Source organism: Rhinolophus ferrumequinum, chromosome 3, assembly GCF_004115265.2.
Source record: "Rhinolophus ferrumequinum isolate MPI-CBG mRhiFer1 chromosome 3, mRhiFer1_v1.p, whole genome shotgun sequence".
Classification (NCBI taxonomy): Eukaryota; Metazoa; Chordata; class Mammalia; order Chiroptera; family Rhinolophidae; genus Rhinolophus; species Rhinolophus ferrumequinum.
The window spans coordinates 22,161,622-22,179,861 of NC_046286.1; the positions used below are offsets into that span (position 1 = coordinate 22,161,622).

The 18,240-nt window shown below is 37.0% G+C and overlaps 1 protein-coding gene across 5 annotated transcripts in view; it reads left to right on the forward strand.

Moving 5' to 3' along the window:
- The first annotated feature begins 529 nt into the window (after window positions 1–529).
- The window catches only part of FAM83B (family with sequence similarity 83 member B), a 77,724-nt gene continuing 60,013 nt past the window's right edge, over window positions 530–18,240 (forward strand). For 2 of the 5 annotated variants that reach the window (XM_033103530.1, XM_033103534.1), the window contains exon 1: window positions 964–1,052. The gene's annotated coding sequence lies outside the window, so the exon portion shown is untranslated. The other 3 variants (XM_033103533.1, XM_033103532.1, XM_033103531.1) reach the window with 3 other exon arrangements.

Genomic DNA, 18,240 nt, shown 5'->3' on the forward strand with positions numbered 1-18,240 from the left:
TGATCTGGCGAGGTCTTATTTTCAGGAAACACAGTGGGCTTCATTTTTAACATTTGCTGCAAAAGACTATATCTTGAGGACTACATGGTTATACAATTATTAGAAACACTAACAATAGATTTACTGATGTAGACAAGGAAACAAAAATGATTTTTACTAATTGTTCTAATTATTTTATATTAAAAACAAACTATAAACTCTCTAATTCCATAACATTGCTCCATAACGTTGTTCCATAGCATCCCACGCAGAGTGACCTTATCACGCAGGTATCCCCCTATTTAGAACAGTGTCTTTTCATTTCAAGTCAGTAACCAGGACAGTCCAAAGTCAGCACGGAATCTTTGATGATAGTTAAAATTCTTCTTTCATATAAAAAGGTAAATGCACGAGCACTTTTTTCCCTCACCTTTCGACTTCCTGGTATTTTCCAAGCCTAGAAACACTGGCAGTTGGGTAAAGGTCGGTCTACATTGCTGGCTGCTGATTGAAATGATTCAGCTGTAGGCTGAATCTGTCCCACTTTCTTGAGCATGGTACCAACCCTCGCCCTCACCCTGCGCCCCCTGGGCCTCCCTTCCGTGCATTCCAGAACCAAGGAAGGGCGGGGAATGGTGGCACAGCCTCGCTCCGCAGAGGTCCACTCTTTTCCCAGGTGAGCGCCAGCGTCTTCCCAGGTCTCTTGCTCGCCCAGGCCAGATGTGGGGACTTGTAATTGCTGGGAAGTCTCGAGGGCGGACAGGAAAGAAAAGCTGTATACTTTGCAGGTAGAGGACTGAGTTTTGAGTTCAGACAGGTTCCGAGACACTTCCTTGCTGCCCGGGGTTTGGTGTGACATGGCTTCGGACTTGTTGCTACTAGTCCTTACACCCGCCCTCACGCAGCTCTGCACCTAGCCCCAGGGGGGCGCGGTGCGGGCTGGAATTGGCTTCCCTCCACCGACCTGACGCTCGGCAGGTAACTCCTCTCCCCTCCCTCGTGCTCTCAGCTTCCTGGGAAGCAAACCTTCCTCTGCCTGCGCGGCCGTTTGCGGCTCAGGGTGCTCCGTGGACGTGAGTGAGGTTCCTGGGTCCCCTCGAGGTCTCGGCGGGCGGGAGATTGGCGGGTGCGAGAGTGGGGTGCGGCAGGGTCCCGGGACTGCGCCCACCTTAGGCCGGCCTGGCACTGGGGAGGGAACGGGACCTCCTCTGGCGAGCGCGCCCGAGATCGGAAAGTCACCAGGGTGCAGAGTTCGGTTTCCTCTGCCGTGTCTGCTTTTCTTTCATTATCGTGTACGTGAGAGTGAGTTGGGAAGTTTGAAAAGTTACGTCTCAAGCGGGGTGGGCTCAGGTTTCCCCAGGGACGGGCGCCGCCCACCGTGGACGTTGGATTTGTTTCCTCTTTCTTCCTGGAGTCCTCGGAGGACTCGGGGAAAGGAAGCGGTGGAGAGGGGTGGGAAGGAGCCTTGTGGGAGGTAGTGAAGGGTGGAAGTGGAGGGTCCTGTGTGTGTATGGAGGTGGGGTGGGAAACACCGGGAAAGGGGGAGCTCAGGCTGCGGAGGGGAGCGGGTGTTCTTTAGATCTCCTTTGAGGAGCAGGAGTGGAAGAGGAAGAAAAAGTTTTCCTTGACAAAAATCTCTCTCTCTCTTTTCCCCCCTTTATTTGTATCCAATCCCGCTTCTGCCTCCAGATTAGTGGAGACACTCTTTTCAAACTTGAGTTGACCTGAACCTGGGTGCTTGTCTTTGATTAGCTTGCCAGGTGATTCTGGTATATACTTGAAATGATTTTGAGCACCACTGCTCTTGGTTATGGTGATCTTAAAAGGAGAGTGTGACTCGAGGAGATTGCTCCTGGAAGGGTCCTTGGGGACTGGAGGCCTATTCTTTGTCTCTTGTTGGGAGAATTATTACCTATGTAAGGAAGGTGAGGAGGCAGGTAATGTGCCTGCGGTAGTTGTTGAAATCATGGGTATGTGAAGAGACCACTGTGCTTTATAGGTGGAGTCTAGAAGTTATGGGAACACAGGACAGCTGCTTATGCACAGAGTGATGAGGTTATAGGTTATAGGGTTTCTGACCAGGCAGTGGAGATGAGAACTAAGGAGGCTAGAACACTAAGAAAAACCATGTTGGTGGCAAGCAGTCAGGGTTAAACTATGATGTCCAACAGCTCATTCCAAATTCCCTCTTGCTAGACATTTTGCCAGATTACTGGCAGGCACCGAATCGCTTTCCCTTTGTCATCCCCAACAAATGCAAGAGCCCCAGGGAAATCCATGACTGAGCCTAAATCAGTCCTGACAAGCAGCAGGACAATGATGAAAGGGATGTACAGGAGAGAAAGCTGGGCTTTTTGAAAATAAGAATGAGAATGGTGTGAAAGAGAATGAAAGGGGGTAGGGTGGGTCTTTTGTTTTGTTTGTTTTCTCCCTGTCTTCCTACAGTTCCCAGAATGATGGAAGTCCCCACACCTTGCAGTTCGAAATTCCACCCCCCTTGCTTTTGGGCTTAGCACACAGGTGGTGTACCCACCTATTAAGGGTGCTGACTGCACCCTGCAGAGCCTGCCGGAGGGGCTGGGTGGATCCTGACTTTACAGCTGGCACATTCTAGACTGCAGATGCTCAGAATTTATTGTGGGAAGCATCACCAACTGAACAGTTGCTGAAAGGGATTGCATAGATGCAGACAAACCACACCTCTGGTGCTGACTCAGTGATGTCTCCTCTGATTACTCTCTGGAGATTATTACTTTAACTGAGCAAAATCTTTTGGGATGGGTTAATTCATTTTATTCTTTTTGCTATATCCCCTCTTGGTACCATAGCCCTTCACAGTTTATAGTGGAGATTCATACATTGAGTATTTTCTTGATCATGACTTACTAGCCCTGTAACGACTTACCTACCTGTTTCGCATTCAGTTAAATTATGCAGTAATGAGTTTCCAAGATGTAACATTGTACTTGAAGTCTGTAGAATCTTACGGTGAAAATGTGACCAGTGAAAATGTGACCCCAGGAAAGCAGGCCTCTTCTATAACATAAATCTGGTTGGAGGAGACCCTTTTGAAAAGCCTCCATTTATCTTAACTAATTATTTGTAAAATTACAAGTTGGCCTTGTTTAGCTAGTTAGGTAAGTTTGCATGTCTGTCTTTCTGCCACTTGGAAAATGAGTGTTCCAGGGATGTTTCACAATTCAGAGTCTGTTAAACACAGTGTTACTGTTAATTTTGAAATGTGTTTTTGTTCGTGTAATTATGTCTAACCTGGAAATGGGATGCATTTTAGAACTTTGTTGGGTTGGTGAATTTATCATTTGAAAATCAGATTATTTTTCCCCCTCCACTCCCTCCATGGAAATACTGTTCTAAATGATGGTTATGGATTTTAAGGATACCATGTTATACAAATAACAGATTAAATTTTATACAAATAACATGTAAGCTCCATCAAGAATTAAATCCACCAAGATTTCTCTGAGAAATAGGTTGGAGCCTTTAAACAGTGCTTCCTTCCTGTGGAGGTGGCCAGTGAGCACTGGTCCTGTTTTGAGGTGTCTGTCCCAGCCCATAAAGATGGAGAAGGGCTCCCACAGAGATTGGCACTGCCAGTTGTTGGAGACTGAGTACTGTGGTCTGCTGACACAGGAGCTGGGGAAATGGTAGGATCCAAGAGAAAGAGTATGTGTAGGGGTGGAGTAGGAGAAGGTTGGATTGTGAAGGAGAGTTTATTAAAGAGTCAGATGGCTAACATATACGAGTACAAGAGGCAGGGGTGGGGGGTGAGGGAGGCAAAATATGTTTTCAGCAGCTGTGATGCTATGAGGAAGATGAACCTAGGCTGGAGAGATGATTCAAACATAAGGAATATATTCACCCACTGTGCATGTCTGTGTTGAGAAGTGCTTGAATCACATAATCATGAATGAAATGCTATGAGGAACCTTTTCCTCTGGGGACATCTAATTACTATCCCGTTTGTATTTTGTTTTATTTTCACACAATCCTTAGGAGTGTGGCCAGATGTCCCCTAAAGGCACAGGACATTTATCTTTTGAGCTATGTAATGTGTCAAGTAATTTGTAGACTACACCAATCCTTGAGGAAAGTAAACTAGGACTACTGGCATAGGAGCAGGTGTGATCTCCATGTTACTTTTAGTGGCCCATTTTAAAGTGTTTATATAAAAGCTATGCAGTCAAGATATCTAAAGGTTACAACATTGCTCTTGTACTCTATCAAATCATTAAACACACGTGTATTGGCAATTATGTACCAAGTAATGTGTTCCACTCTGGGGATACTGTTTCTGGATCTCAGGAAGCTCACTCTTAGGTACCTAATTACCAGTCTAAGTACACACAGAAATTAACAGATCAGGTCCATATACTTAGTATTTCCTTCATATTTTCTGACGGTCCCATCCGATATTGTATATGTTCATTAATCATTTGGGAAACTGAACATTAGCAGACCTGAGTTAGTTGTGATTTTGGACAAATTACTTAAATTGTATTGGCCTCTCAGGTTTGTTAACTGGCATTCTGAAGAGTTTGGAGTACATGATTACTAGCATGTCCCGTTCTGCTCTGAAATTTTCTGTGATCACTTCTTACCGAGGGTACCATAAAATAATGTTAACTAAGGCCTCCCTGAAGTATCTCTGGGAAACTCATTATTTCTACTTCTATTGTCAAATTTTCATTTCAAAGAGTTTTAGTTCTCTATTTGTCATCAGGTTGCTTCTGTGATTACATAAGCTTTACTCACTTGGGTAAGAAAAGGCAGTTTTCAAAGCAAAAAAGTGGCTCGTCCACCTCAATGGCTGTAATAGAATTATTCAACATGGGCTGTTTGTCTGGACTATCATTTATATACATGTACAAGCAACGATGGCTTTAATTCTTAACAGCACATTTCTCCATATACTTAGTCTCATCTGACTCATTCAACATCTGTTCACTGATGTTTTAAAAAATTGTGTTTTTCTCAAATAAATTTAGCTTCTGAATTATGTGTTAGAAAAGGGCAACATAAAGCAAAGTTGTTTTTGGAGTAAGGAACTATTGACACTATTTCCCATTGATTTCACTGTTTGCATCTCAACCTTTTTTTTTTCATCTCTTATTGTCCCTTTATTCTTTTTGTCTGATTTCATCTTTTTGAACTTTTTTTGTCCCTCCTTGTTCCTTGTCTTCTCTTTCCTTCCTTTCTTTCTCTATGCTTCTCTTCCCATTTTTCTTTGCCTTTGTCTTGCTTTCCCTTCTTTCTCTTCTCATACTTTCTCTTGTCTTCTTTTTCTATTCCACCTTTCATTTATCTTTTTCCTTCTCTCCCATTCCCTACTTCTACTTATTTGTCTATTTCTCCTCCTGTTCACCTGCTTGTTTATTTATATTTGTTTATTTCTATCTGTTGTCTCTATCAGTACAGTTCTTTGGCAAATTATATGTTTCTAAAAATCTATAAAAGTCAAATTATATGAAAATCAAATAACAAGTATATATTACAAGAGGGATTCTATTCTCTATTTGTTAAATATATATATAAATAAAATTTTCAATTATACTTTGAATGATAGATACAATATTTAATACTTTTCTAGCATTTTACACATTTAAAAACGTGTTGTTTTCCTTCACAATGGAAAATGTGTACAATGATCATCTCATTAAAACTAAAGATATATTTCTTTTGGCATGTCCAATGATTTCCATCTTCAGTTCAGTTATATTCAATTTATTAGATAAGAATTTTATCACTAACATCAAGGGTTTCACTTTTCCAGTTTCCAAAAACTTATAAGTTCAAGCTTCAACCAAATAGTCAAGAGTGCAAGTAAGACAGTAAAAAGAAGGATAATGATGTTATTGAAACTGTTGAAACTATATTGACATGCTGATAGCCTCACTGTACAATTTGTTGAAACATTTGCTAATTGATGGATTAAAGACTGGATTTATCATAGGAAAGGTACATTGAATGTCAATGTCTAATGCAGAAATATTCATAGGTCAAAAGAACTATGTAGGGGACCATTTATACATATAATTGGAACTTTCTTTAAAAATAAATCTCAGTAAGAATATGATACTAAAGACCATTAAAATTGCAGCCTATGTCTACAATTCCTGTGTTTATTAATGTCAGGCAAAAAACATCAGTCTATATACATTGACAGCAATGTAGAAAGTACTTAATTGTAAAAGCATTAATTTGTGCAATACTAGGACAATTCTTATACACTCCTATCTAATGGTGTTTATTCTCTGAGAAATCAGTCACATCTGAAGCATATTCTAAGCCTTGATTCAGAGTCCTGTTATGGAGATAGGGTCTTCAAACTATTTTAAATTCCATATGTTGTTTAGAGAGATTTACTACTGTTAAGCAGGTTAAGTCTTGTAGAAGAATGAGAACAAGAAATCTTAAAGGGAAAGAGCATGAAACCTCTTCAAGGCCATTGGATTAAAAATGTGAGTCTCCAGAAAGTTGGGACAGGAGCTTTTGAGCATCCTAAATAGATGTATTCATGTATCACACATAGAATAAATCACACATAGCCTTTATAAAATCATTCATTATTTGAGTTAAGGATAGTATTATCTTTGATTTTAATATCACAACATACTGGTACCATTATTTGAAGAAGACCACAAATAGTTCGAGTTATTTTGTATACATTTCACGTGAGTAACTTTTTTTTTTATTTGTATAGAAGATGGTTAAAACTGAAGCAAAGAGAAGATAGTTTTAGATAATATAATCAATGACAACACCTTCAGAAGAATGCCAGGGTTTTTCCACTTAAAAATATTTGGTGTTCTAGGAATTGCTAAATACTAGCCACATTTTGTGGGGGAAAGCTAAGTTGAGAGACTAAGTGAGGAGTCCTGCCATTGAAATCAGTTAGAACTTAACAGCCAAGGAGTGGAAAGAACAAGATTCACACACACACACACACACACACACACACAGTAAGTTGCACAGAGCAGAAAGTTACCAATGATAATCATGGTACCATGTGGCCATGCCATCCCCTTGTCCTTCACTGCTACACTGACACCGGCCTTAAGGACAAATGAAAGTCAAACAAAGGAGTTGCTTAGGTGCATGTTCTGGTTCAGATCTGGTTTAGGCAATGGTGACTAGAGCTTTATAAACATCAGCTATGTCTCAGTCATTAGGCTCCCAGATTAAAAACACTGTCAGAGGAATTAAACACAATCCTGAAGAGAAAGGTCCCCTGAAGGGAACCCAGATTATTGTTAACATGTAATCCATAAGACTCACAAATCCATCTATACAAACCCAGAAGCATTTTTACATTTAAAGATGTATTTATTTATACCGTTGATTAATTTCCATATGTGCAAATGGTATATACAAAAGTGAGAGGAGCCAATGAGGAGGATTATTTTGAAAACAATAAAAGGTTTGAACTAGTGTGGGGGTGTTTTCCAGTCAGATATTTTTGGGGATTTCTGGGGGAAAATCAAAAAAAAGAAGAGCTTTGTTTCAACTGTGATATAGCTATCTAAGCAGGCTTGATTAAAAGTGGATCCTGAAAGAGACTAATAAAGGATTGCTAGACATTGAGATTGTTTTTGATGTTTTCATATATATGTGGCTCTTTACACAAATTAAAATTAAATATTTTCAGGCTAGATATATTATTGACATTTAATATTTTTTGGCATTTTAACTAAATAAATGTGTGTCCACTTGGACAATTTCCACACAGTATTACTGTTTTTAAACCTCTACTCTTTAACAGTTCAAGATTGCTTTTTTGCCACTAAATATTTATACTTTGACTTTTGACAGCTGTTCCCAGCATACCTAAGCAAAATACATTTTCTTAGGACATTTTACTTGCCTTAGGTTAATGGTGAAGCACACTGTTTTGTTAAATGTATTTGGAAAGCCACTTTAATAGGTTTTACTATGTAATATTTATTATGTTTTCCTATAGCACCTGCCTCTCTGTAAATGTCAACGTACCAAGGCTGACTTTTTATTGTCTTAAATAGACTCAAAAGGTGGGATAAAAGTGCATATGACACATGTTCAACATTTCACTCCATGGGGCCCCTGTTGCCTGTAGTGCTTTTTTACAAAAAAATATATCAAGTCTTTGTTATAAACTATACTAAGGTTAGTAAACTGGGCTTGAAAGATCCTGAATCATCCTTCCTATGGTAATCAGGGAACTGTATATAGGTGTTTTGAAGTGGGGAGGAGAGGTAAGGCAAACAAGTGAGGGGATGAATGGATGGATGGATGGATGGATGGATGGATAGTTGGATAGATAGTTATATCCCCTTTATGAGTGCACAGTGAGGAAACAATGGAATATAGATCCCAACATACTTAAAATGAAAGACAATAGGCCTTATTGACAGGACAGTGGTGATATTCAAAATGTGGAATAACCAGTGTGACAGAGGTGCTGATAACTTAGAATATACCAACTTGATGGTCTTTGAGGAGCTTCCATTCTAATGAGGGGGATAAAGATATTTCTTTACTTGCTACAGGTACAGTAGCAAGTAAAGAAATAACTTGATTATTTTATATAATGATAAGTGCTATAAGTTAAATAAAGCCCAATAATAGAATTAAGCATGGCAGAGAAAGTGGGTTCTATTTAAAATGGCTAGTGTGAAAGACCTCTCTAAGGAGGTGACGTATGAGTAAAGTAGGAATGAAGGAGCATTCCAGGTAGATGGACCAACTAGTGCAAAGACCCTGAGATGGGAATTAACTTGGCATGTTAAATATAAAGAAAGAAACCCGTTAGATGTTCAGGGAAGGTGTCCAGAAACCGTTTGAATATATGAGTCTGGGGTCTAGGAGAGCAGTCAAGTCTGGAGATTTGCAAGTCTTCTGTGTATATGATATTTCCTGCTGTAAAACTTTATGAAAATTATGCTGGGGAAGAATATTGACAAAGAAGCATGAAGCTAGGGGTTGACCTTAAACAAAAAGCTAAACATTTCTCTAGTAAAATGGGTTTATTTGGTTACAATAGAGAATTGCAATTCAAGACATACAGGCTAATGGTGAACCCAGAGCAAGTCCAGAGAAACAAAGGAGAGGAATATTCTTTTATGGACTTGGGAGAAACTGTTGTAAATATAGAGTCCATTGGAGAAAACTGAAAGTTCAAAATACAGTGAATTTTCAGTGGCTGAGTTATGGCAGTCTCCTATTGGCTGAGGTGTTACTAAGTAGGGAATCTTTTCTTCTTCCTCCTGAGGTAGTAAAGTCCTGTCACTTCCTGTCATAGATGCCAGGGGTCAATTAGGGTGTATTAACCGACACATGCGAGAGAGTTCTCTTTTAGCCTCTCAAATCCATTTTGAAAGAGATTTCTGTTTGTTAATTTTTACAATAGAGATGAGTAAATCTCCCAAGTCCAACCAGGACAACAGGAAAATAAGTAGCTTTATGGCATTTCAAGGAAATTCTTAGCCTTCTGTCCTAGAACCCAGCATTGAGGAATTTTCAGCAATGATTTTCAGATACTGATGGCAATAACAATAGTCACTATTAAAAAAATAATTTCCCCTAACACTCTAGTTTTCTCAAGAAAAAAAGATCCTGATCCTGCTGCAAGTTTTGCCTGCCTTTAGAATAAAGAGATATACATATTTCTTGAAACCAGAATTTGGATTTGGAACGACTTATTGGATAAATTTAAGCCTCACACTGCTCTGTTTTATCAAGTTGTGAAATAATGGACTTTTAAACTTATCAGGGTTACATTTAATGATATATCAAATATTTATACTTGTAATTCATTTATACACCCAATTGTTTTTTACAGTTGAAATAAGTTCCTATAATAACAGAACTGAAACCGAAAACACAGGAGAAATGAGTCATGCTTTACAGCTAATTTTCTATCACCTTTTATGTTGAAAAACACAAGACTTAGAACTTTATTTCACTAACATATGCACAGAAACTATTTTCAGAATGACTTTAACATAGTTAAACATGTCAAAATACAAATTTTAGGGAGCATCTTCACACTCTACTTGATAATATCTATTTTGACAAAGTGCTCATTTTGAATTAGTATTTATGTTTTTTGATAGCAATCTATAGATTTATGTAATTACTTTTACGGCACTCAGTGGGATTCTAATTATTCTTTTAAAAGCCCTTCATATGAGTAAATACTTTATATTATCAAAAATCTAACCTCCATTTAACATAAACAAATATATTTGAAAAGTTCTGCATGGGTATCACCGTTGTTTTAAAAATTGACACTTCAACATTTTTTGGCCTGTCATACTTTAATCAGCTCTTATTTTGTTACATTGAGTTGTAAAGGCAGTATCTTATTTATTATTTAACAATTATGAGCATTAATATTTGTGTTAATAGACAACCTCTGCTGTCACAGAGCTTATAGTCTAGGGAAGACGGTAGAGAATAATGCATTTAGATACCGCATGAGAACAGGTAATGGGCAGAAATGCTGCGGGACTCCTAGCAGTGGCTGTGGTCCTAGCCCCTGAGAGTTAGGGATGACAATGTGTATCAGTGAGCAACTTACTGAGACCTCATTAAGTGCCTGTAGTTATTTTCATTTTTTTAATGGTCTCTGTACCCATATAACTTTAGTTTCTGGATATTCTGTACTTGCTAATGTGTTGCTCTGTAAGAATTATTAAACTATTTTATAGGCAAAGTTTTTATTACCCTGAATGAAAAAAAAAAGGAAGATATTCTAAAGTAAAGAAAACAAAACAAAACAACTATTAGGTTGTTTTAAAAGTTGTCTTTTTCTTCAGTGCAAAACAATACGTATTCATTGGTAAACATTTGGTAAATATAGAAAAAAGCCATAGAACCACCACTAAAAGACAACCATTCTCATTTTTATGTTTTTTTTTTTTTTTTGCTTTTGCTTTTGGATGAATTTTCTTTAATTATAATTGTTCTTATGTATTAAGTTGGTGCAAAAGTAATTGCGGTTTAAAAGGTTAAAAATAATTGCAAAAACCAGAATTACTTTTGCACCAAACTAATAGTTTGGTAGCCTGCTTGTTATCCACATAGCATCATAACATAAGCATTTTTCCTGCTATTAAAAGTACGAGAGGCAGCTTGTGACTTTCTTGGTTTTTTATTTGTTTGTTTTGCATTTGAAAATGGGTGTGTGTAATGTTGTTTGCTTAACTTCAAAAAAATGAAACCGAACTGTGAAGGTTGACTCAGAAGAAACTGGGAAGAGGGGTAAGTAAGTAGGCAGTTCCTTGTCACACCAGAGTAAGAAATACTTTCCTAGCCACCTCCCTACTTCCACGCAAAGTTAGCAAAGTTGTGGGTATCACAAACCTTTTCAGAAAGTGAAATAAATACCTTAGAATTTTAAAGCAAAGGATGCTCCCCAACTCAACTTGTTACATATTACATGACTCCGTCGAAAATATGTCCTCTGCTTGAATACATACAGAAATAGTATATTTACTAAGAGAGTAAGTGAAAAATAAAGGCTCGTTAATAAATGAAACTCCTTCCTATTTTACTACCTAACCATTTTTTAGCAGTGTTTATGGCTGATACAGAGTATGGGTATCACGGCTTTTATCTCATTTAATCCCTATAGAAATCCTTTGCAGTAAGTACTATTATTTTACCCATTTTCCAGTGAGGAACATCCTTTAGAGCCCTAAAATTACATGGCTGAGGTCTCACAAACAATATGTGGCAGAGCAGAAGTCAAATCTTAGGCCATCTACCCAGTCTGTGACGGTGTCAACCTGTGATTTGTCATTCGGCCCTACTTTCCCACTTTATGTAATTGGAGACTGCTCTTAGGTGTCCCTCTTAGTGTTCTCTTTGTATTAAACACTAAATTTTCAACTGTTCTTTGAGACATAATCTGCCTCACAGTCTGCTCAATTCTGTACTTGTATAGTTAATTTTTAATGTAAATTCAAACCTTTACATTTATTGAATTTAATCTTTTTATGTTGATTTATTATTTCACCCCATTTAAGATCATTTTGAATATTAATTCTGGCATCTCATATATATGCTGTTGTTCAGTTCTGCAGACTGTATCAATGTTTTTCTATTTACTCATCCAAGTGATTTTTACACATATTTATCGGGACCGGGATACTTTGGCACAGTTCAAGATACAGCCCCACCCTGATCACCTCGTCCGTTCATTTGAGGTTCTGAAGTGCTAATATCAAGATGGAATCTGATTCAGGAGTAGTTTCAGTATTGGTAAAATTACCCTTGCATTTTAAGCTATGTATAGGGCATTCCTCTGCAATTTGACTATTGCGTGTATGTCTGAGTAAAGGGTCTATCGTTTTTTTCTTTGACTTTTTCTACAGGAATTACTCAGTACTTCCAAATGATACTGAATGATTATGTTTTGAAGTCATGAACATATATTGCGGGCCTTTCCATTCTTATATCTGAACGATACGTTATACTGTGGATGGCAAATATATTGAATAACAGCTAGTATAAACAAACTCTAGAATTATTTCTGTGTGCAAGTGATATCCTCGATCCATGCCACAATGAAAAGAAATTAAGGAAATTAAATGTTAAGGTATTGTGCAAATGGAATTTTCATTTGGGATTTATACAATTAATTGTAATATTTAGGTTTGTCCTTTTCTTAAGTTTGTTGAGATGGGTAATTCTCTTGGAGATCTACATATGGAGATGTTTGCACCCAGCACTCAGTGACTGAGTGTGCTATATGTTCATGTATCCCTTACCTTGCCAAAAATTACTTTGGAAGACTGTAATGTGCCATTGCGCCAAATAACACTTATATAACAAAGAAGCCTGCTTAGAATTTCTAAATAAGTTTGTATGCAAATTAGGTATTAAATTATACTTAACAGTTTGAGTATTATAATGAATTTTTAATTTAATAGTAGCTTCTTTACTGTTTTAATTCTCATCTTAAATTTCTGATAATTAAATTCAAAGTTAAACACAATCTTGGCTGCTAAAAATTTGAAGCAAGAGGAGACATGATTTTCAACTGTTGTGGACCATAGATTTTGATTTTATGAGACTGATGTTCTCAAACAATCTGTAAAACATTTTCTCATATTCTGTAGGTAGACATTTTGCTATATATCATAAAGTCAATTAGCCCCAAAGAGATTGATTTGAGATTTTTTTTGGTCAGTATTTGAGAGATTAAAATGTTCCTTAATAAAATTTGCTCAACATTGAAGTTATGTCAGTACTTGAAATAATTTCTGGTTGGAAAATTAATTTTATTTATTACGTTTCTTTTTTAAATTCTTAAGGTTTAAAAATAAAAAACAAATTTTATATGTATTTGTATTAACTTCCCAGTGTGGCTCTAACAAAATAAAATAACAAAATTAGAAAAAAAAACACAAAAAACAGAATTTATTCTCTCAGAGTTTTGGAAGCCACTACACAGTCCTACATCAAAGTGTCATCAGGACCATGTTCTGTTTGAGGGCTCTAGAGAAGAATCTGTTCCATGCCTTTCTCTTAGCTTTGGTGTTGCCAACAATCCCTAGTGTTTCAGTCTTTGCCTCACTAATTACTTGGGGTTGTTCCTGGGTAGTCTGTGTCAACTTTCTCCTTCTCAGCACACCAGTCATACTGTATTGGGTCCCACCCTAATTAAGTATGCCCTCATCTTAACTTGATTACATCTACAGAGAAGACCCTATTTCCGAATAAGATCACATTTACTGGTACTGAGGGTTTGTACTTGGACTTATCTTGTTGGAGGACACAGTTCAACCCAGAACAACTTTCAGTAGTTGAATAGAAACAGCCTAAGACAGAAGTTGGAAAGGAGACCTCAGAGTTGTTAGCATGTGTATATTTCTTTCAAAGTCTTGACTTTGGATCATCTGCTTGCACAAATAACCTCAGACTATTTGTGATGTAAGAATGTTGTAATTTCTCTTTGAAGCATCTTTCCATTGACTTATTATTTCAGAAGTCTTTTTAATGAATCTTCTCAGATCAGAAACCTTTGACAAATTGACACTAGGTTTGCCTATTTGGTTAATGTTGCAGTTGGTGAAATAGTAAGTGACATTGCTAACGGTATGACATTACCTTTTTTACACTTTAAAAACTCTTGTGATCAAACCTTTTTTGCAATGTTATAGCAATTATACTGTAATAGGTTGTTAAAATGAAAATCAGTAATGATAATAATAATAATGTTAATATTAAAAGCTGAATACTTTAAGTGTATTACCTCATTTGTTCCTTAGAATGACTCAGTGAGGTGAAGACTGCTGTTGTCCTTTTTACACATGACCAAATCAAGGCTTCTGGACACAGGTTTCTTTTCCAAGAGCGTCACAGTAATTGGGGAAGCTGGCTTTGAACCTGGCAGTCTGACCCTATAAACAAGCTCTCACCCTCTATTCTATATATTATTTTGTTTTTGTTTCCTATTCAAGGCACACAAAATTGCTCATCAGGATGATTTTTTAATTAAACTTTTTTATTTTGAGATTATTGTCGATTCACAGGCAGTTGATAGAAATAATTCCAAGGGATTGCAGGTAGCCTTTAACTCAGTTTCCCCCAGTTGTGATGTCTTGCAAAATTATATCTCAACGAGTACATTGACATTAAATCTTGACAGCATCTTGTCAAGATTCAGGACGTCTCCATCACCATCCAAATCACTCCTGTTGCCATTTTAGAGCCACATCTACCTTCCTCCTCCACAGGCCTCCCTTACGATGACTCCATGAGGTGAACCCTGCCAACCACTAATCTGATCTCTGTTTCTATTATTTTGTCATTTCAAGAATATTATGTAAATGGAACCATGCAGCATGTAATCTTTGGGGAATTTTTTTTTCACTCAGCATAATTCTTTGAAGATTCATCTAGATAATAGCATGTATCAATAGTTTGTTCATGTTAGTGCTGAGCAGTATTTCATAGAATGTGTGTACCAGTTTGTTTAATATTCACCTGTTAAGAATATTTGAGTTGTTTCCAGTTTGGGGCTATTGGGAATAAAGCCGCTGTGAATATTCATGTACAAGTTTCTGTGTGAAGGTTAGTTTTCATCTCTGTAGGATAAACCCCAAGAGTGCAGTTGCTGCATCATATGTCATTTGCATATTTAGCTTTATCAAGGAAACTGCCAAACAGTTTTTGAAATCTAATTTTTTATACCTTGTTTTGTATCCTTTGTATTTACAGATTTAACATTTGGCAGTAATACTTTCCACAAATGACACTAAAGATTCAATATCAAATGTATTTTGTAATTGTTTTGAGGTACGGATGCAATTCTATATTTTATAAGGATGTTTTTTTCCGAAATGAAGTCACTTAACAAGTCGATGAGCCCAGCATTCTGCTCAGCTTTTACATCATAGCGAGATATTATTTTTCTCTACTCGTTAACTCTACTGTGTATGTCGATAACTTCCTAGGGGTTCCTAATGGTTATTAATAAATAATGTGCTTTTATATGTTTAGGCATACTCGATTAATTTTATCCTCACATTAAGCCCTTCAAATGTTCAGTGACTAACCTCTTGGGAGTCCAGTACTAAGTCTGTACCTAAGTACAGGTGCTGTTTTATGGCAGCACCCATTTATGTAGGTGCCATTACCTTGCTGTTCTCCCTTAAAATTTGTTTGTAGATGGTTCCTTCACAAGTATCCCTTGTACACAGCTCTTGTTTACATAAATTCATATCTCTAGACAGTGGTTAGAGTATTGCCTCTCCAGCAGGACAATATCAAGTGTATTTATCTTTTAACTCTTGTGCATAATATCTCAAAGTCCATGCTCACAGTCTATTGCATTTTTTTCTTTGATGCATTTTTCAGCATTGTATCTGGCCGTCATTGCCATTTGATTAGTCCTATAGTGTTTCACTTTTTTTCTCATCTTTGTTTTCTGCCTTCATAATTAACTTTTCACCTATGTCTTTGTGGTTTTGCTTTCATACGTTCTTTTTGATCTCTGTGATTTCTCAATTTACCCATAGTTTAAGAATGAATTTTTGCAGCTGCAAAGTGTATATTTGACAGATAAAGCTCAGAAACGAATACAGTTTTTTAAACTACTTTATGCATTTTAACTTCCAAAGGTAATATGTGTTTAATATAGAAATTCAAAAGCTAAATTTTAAAAAAGTAAGAAATAAGTGCTAAGAAAACTTAAAATTTTTCTGTACCACCAGCAGTTACCTACCATTTTTAACAATTACAAATAATAAATGTGATTTTCATGTGATCGCAGGATGCTTGTCCCACATGCACTGGAATTATCAAATGAAAATCACACCTTACAAAATTTTAGGGAAGTATATTTGAATCAAATGGATTGATTCTGTTAAACAAATGAAAACTTTTTTTCTTTGTTATAAATGAATATTTTATCCAAAAGTGACCTTTAATGAACATTGACAAGGTCATCAATTAATAGTATGATGTCATGCATATGATAACCTTGGCACTATTGACATTTTAAGCCAGATAATTCCTCAATGCGGGCGGCTGTCCCATGCATGGAAGCATGTTTAGCAGCATTCCTGGCCCTCTACACACTATCTGTCAGTAGCATGAGTAGGTTCTGTTTTTATTCTTGTATCAGATTTAATCATTAGGCTTTCTATACTTTTAGACTGTCTTGGTAAAAATTCTGAGCCTAGGGATGGAGGCAGGATTGTCTCCACTAATATACCCTGCTTCCCTGAAAGTAAGACCTAGCCGGACAATCAGCTGTAATGCATCTTTTGGAGCAAAAATTAATACAAGACCCAGTCTTGTATTATAGTACATAAAACCTGGTCTTATATTATAGTAAAATAAGACTGGCCTTCATATTAATTTTTGCTCCAAAAGACGCATTATAGCTGATTGTCCGGGTAGGTCTTATTTTCAGGGAAACACGGTTGTAAAGTGGACCCTTTATTTTCCTTGCTATATGATGCATGTTTTCTGATCCCTTCCTGTCCAGAAAATCTTGTGGCCTTCTTGTTGATTCCTTCACAACTTCTTGGTATAACTAGTGATTCCTATTACATATTTTGAGCTAAAGAATAAATAAAGGTAATGGCTTCCTCGGTTACCTTTCCAAATCAGATTTGAATTTTGGTATGCCTGAGTATGAAAATTTAAAATTAGGGCAAGGTCACTGACAAAGATGTCTTGAGTGAAATTAGCCCTTTCATGCTTGTAGCACATCATAGAGTTGTACTTTGTTTAAATTTATACAATGGAGATCATGACTTCAAAAGACTGGGAAGTCCCTTAGTTGACTGAGATAAAATCCAATCCAGTATCTCACACAGTGAGGGATTGAATGAATAACATTTTGTGGGTATTATGAGGGATGAGGTGTGAGCTTGAAAAGGCAGATTTTGATTCCTCAGAGAAATCCCTGAAATATCTTTGATGTTTTAAATTTCTTCATCACCTATACACTGTCAAACTACCAAATATCAAGAGTTCTTGCTTTGAACCATCCCTCGAATAGTCTTGTCATTTCTTCACTGGGTATCTGAATGCTGAAAGACTTTCCTGGCTACTTGTCTCTCTTCCATTCCCCTGATAATTCCAAACTAATTGTTTTAAACACAGTTTTGCTGAATCACACAAGTCTCCTGTATCTCTCCACACCTGGCTCCATCGTGTCTATTCAACATTATCTCCTACTCCTACTAAAAGGAATGTGCTTTCTAGCAGACCAAGTTTTTTCACTAAGTTATGAATGTACAAGCTCATACCTGTTCTGTGCTTTTGCTCGTTTTTCACTCTTGTGTGGGATGAAAATACTCATTTTGTCACCTGGTCATATTCTTACTCACTATCCCAGACTCAGCTAAAGCCCACCTCCTATAGAGGGCTATCTGTAACTGGTTTATTTCATATTGATTTCTACTTGCTTTTATTTGAAGGCATTGGTGACAGGCCATACTCATTTTGGCTCTTAGCAATATATGGCTTTGTTCAAACTGATAATAAGCAGTTTTTCATATACACTTTGCCTCTTCTTCAGCTAATTAACAAATTCCCAGAAAGCGAGTGTTTTGTGCCTTTTATATTTCATCAGTATGTGATTATATGCATAACAAGTACTCAGCAAAAGCCTTGTGTTAATGGCTAGCCAGGTACTGATTGTATTCTATTTTAAAATATGTTAAAGCCAAAATCAAAAAGGCTTGTAGAAACTGATACAACCATGTATGTAGTCTCAGACTGAAGTTAAGAAGAATGAAC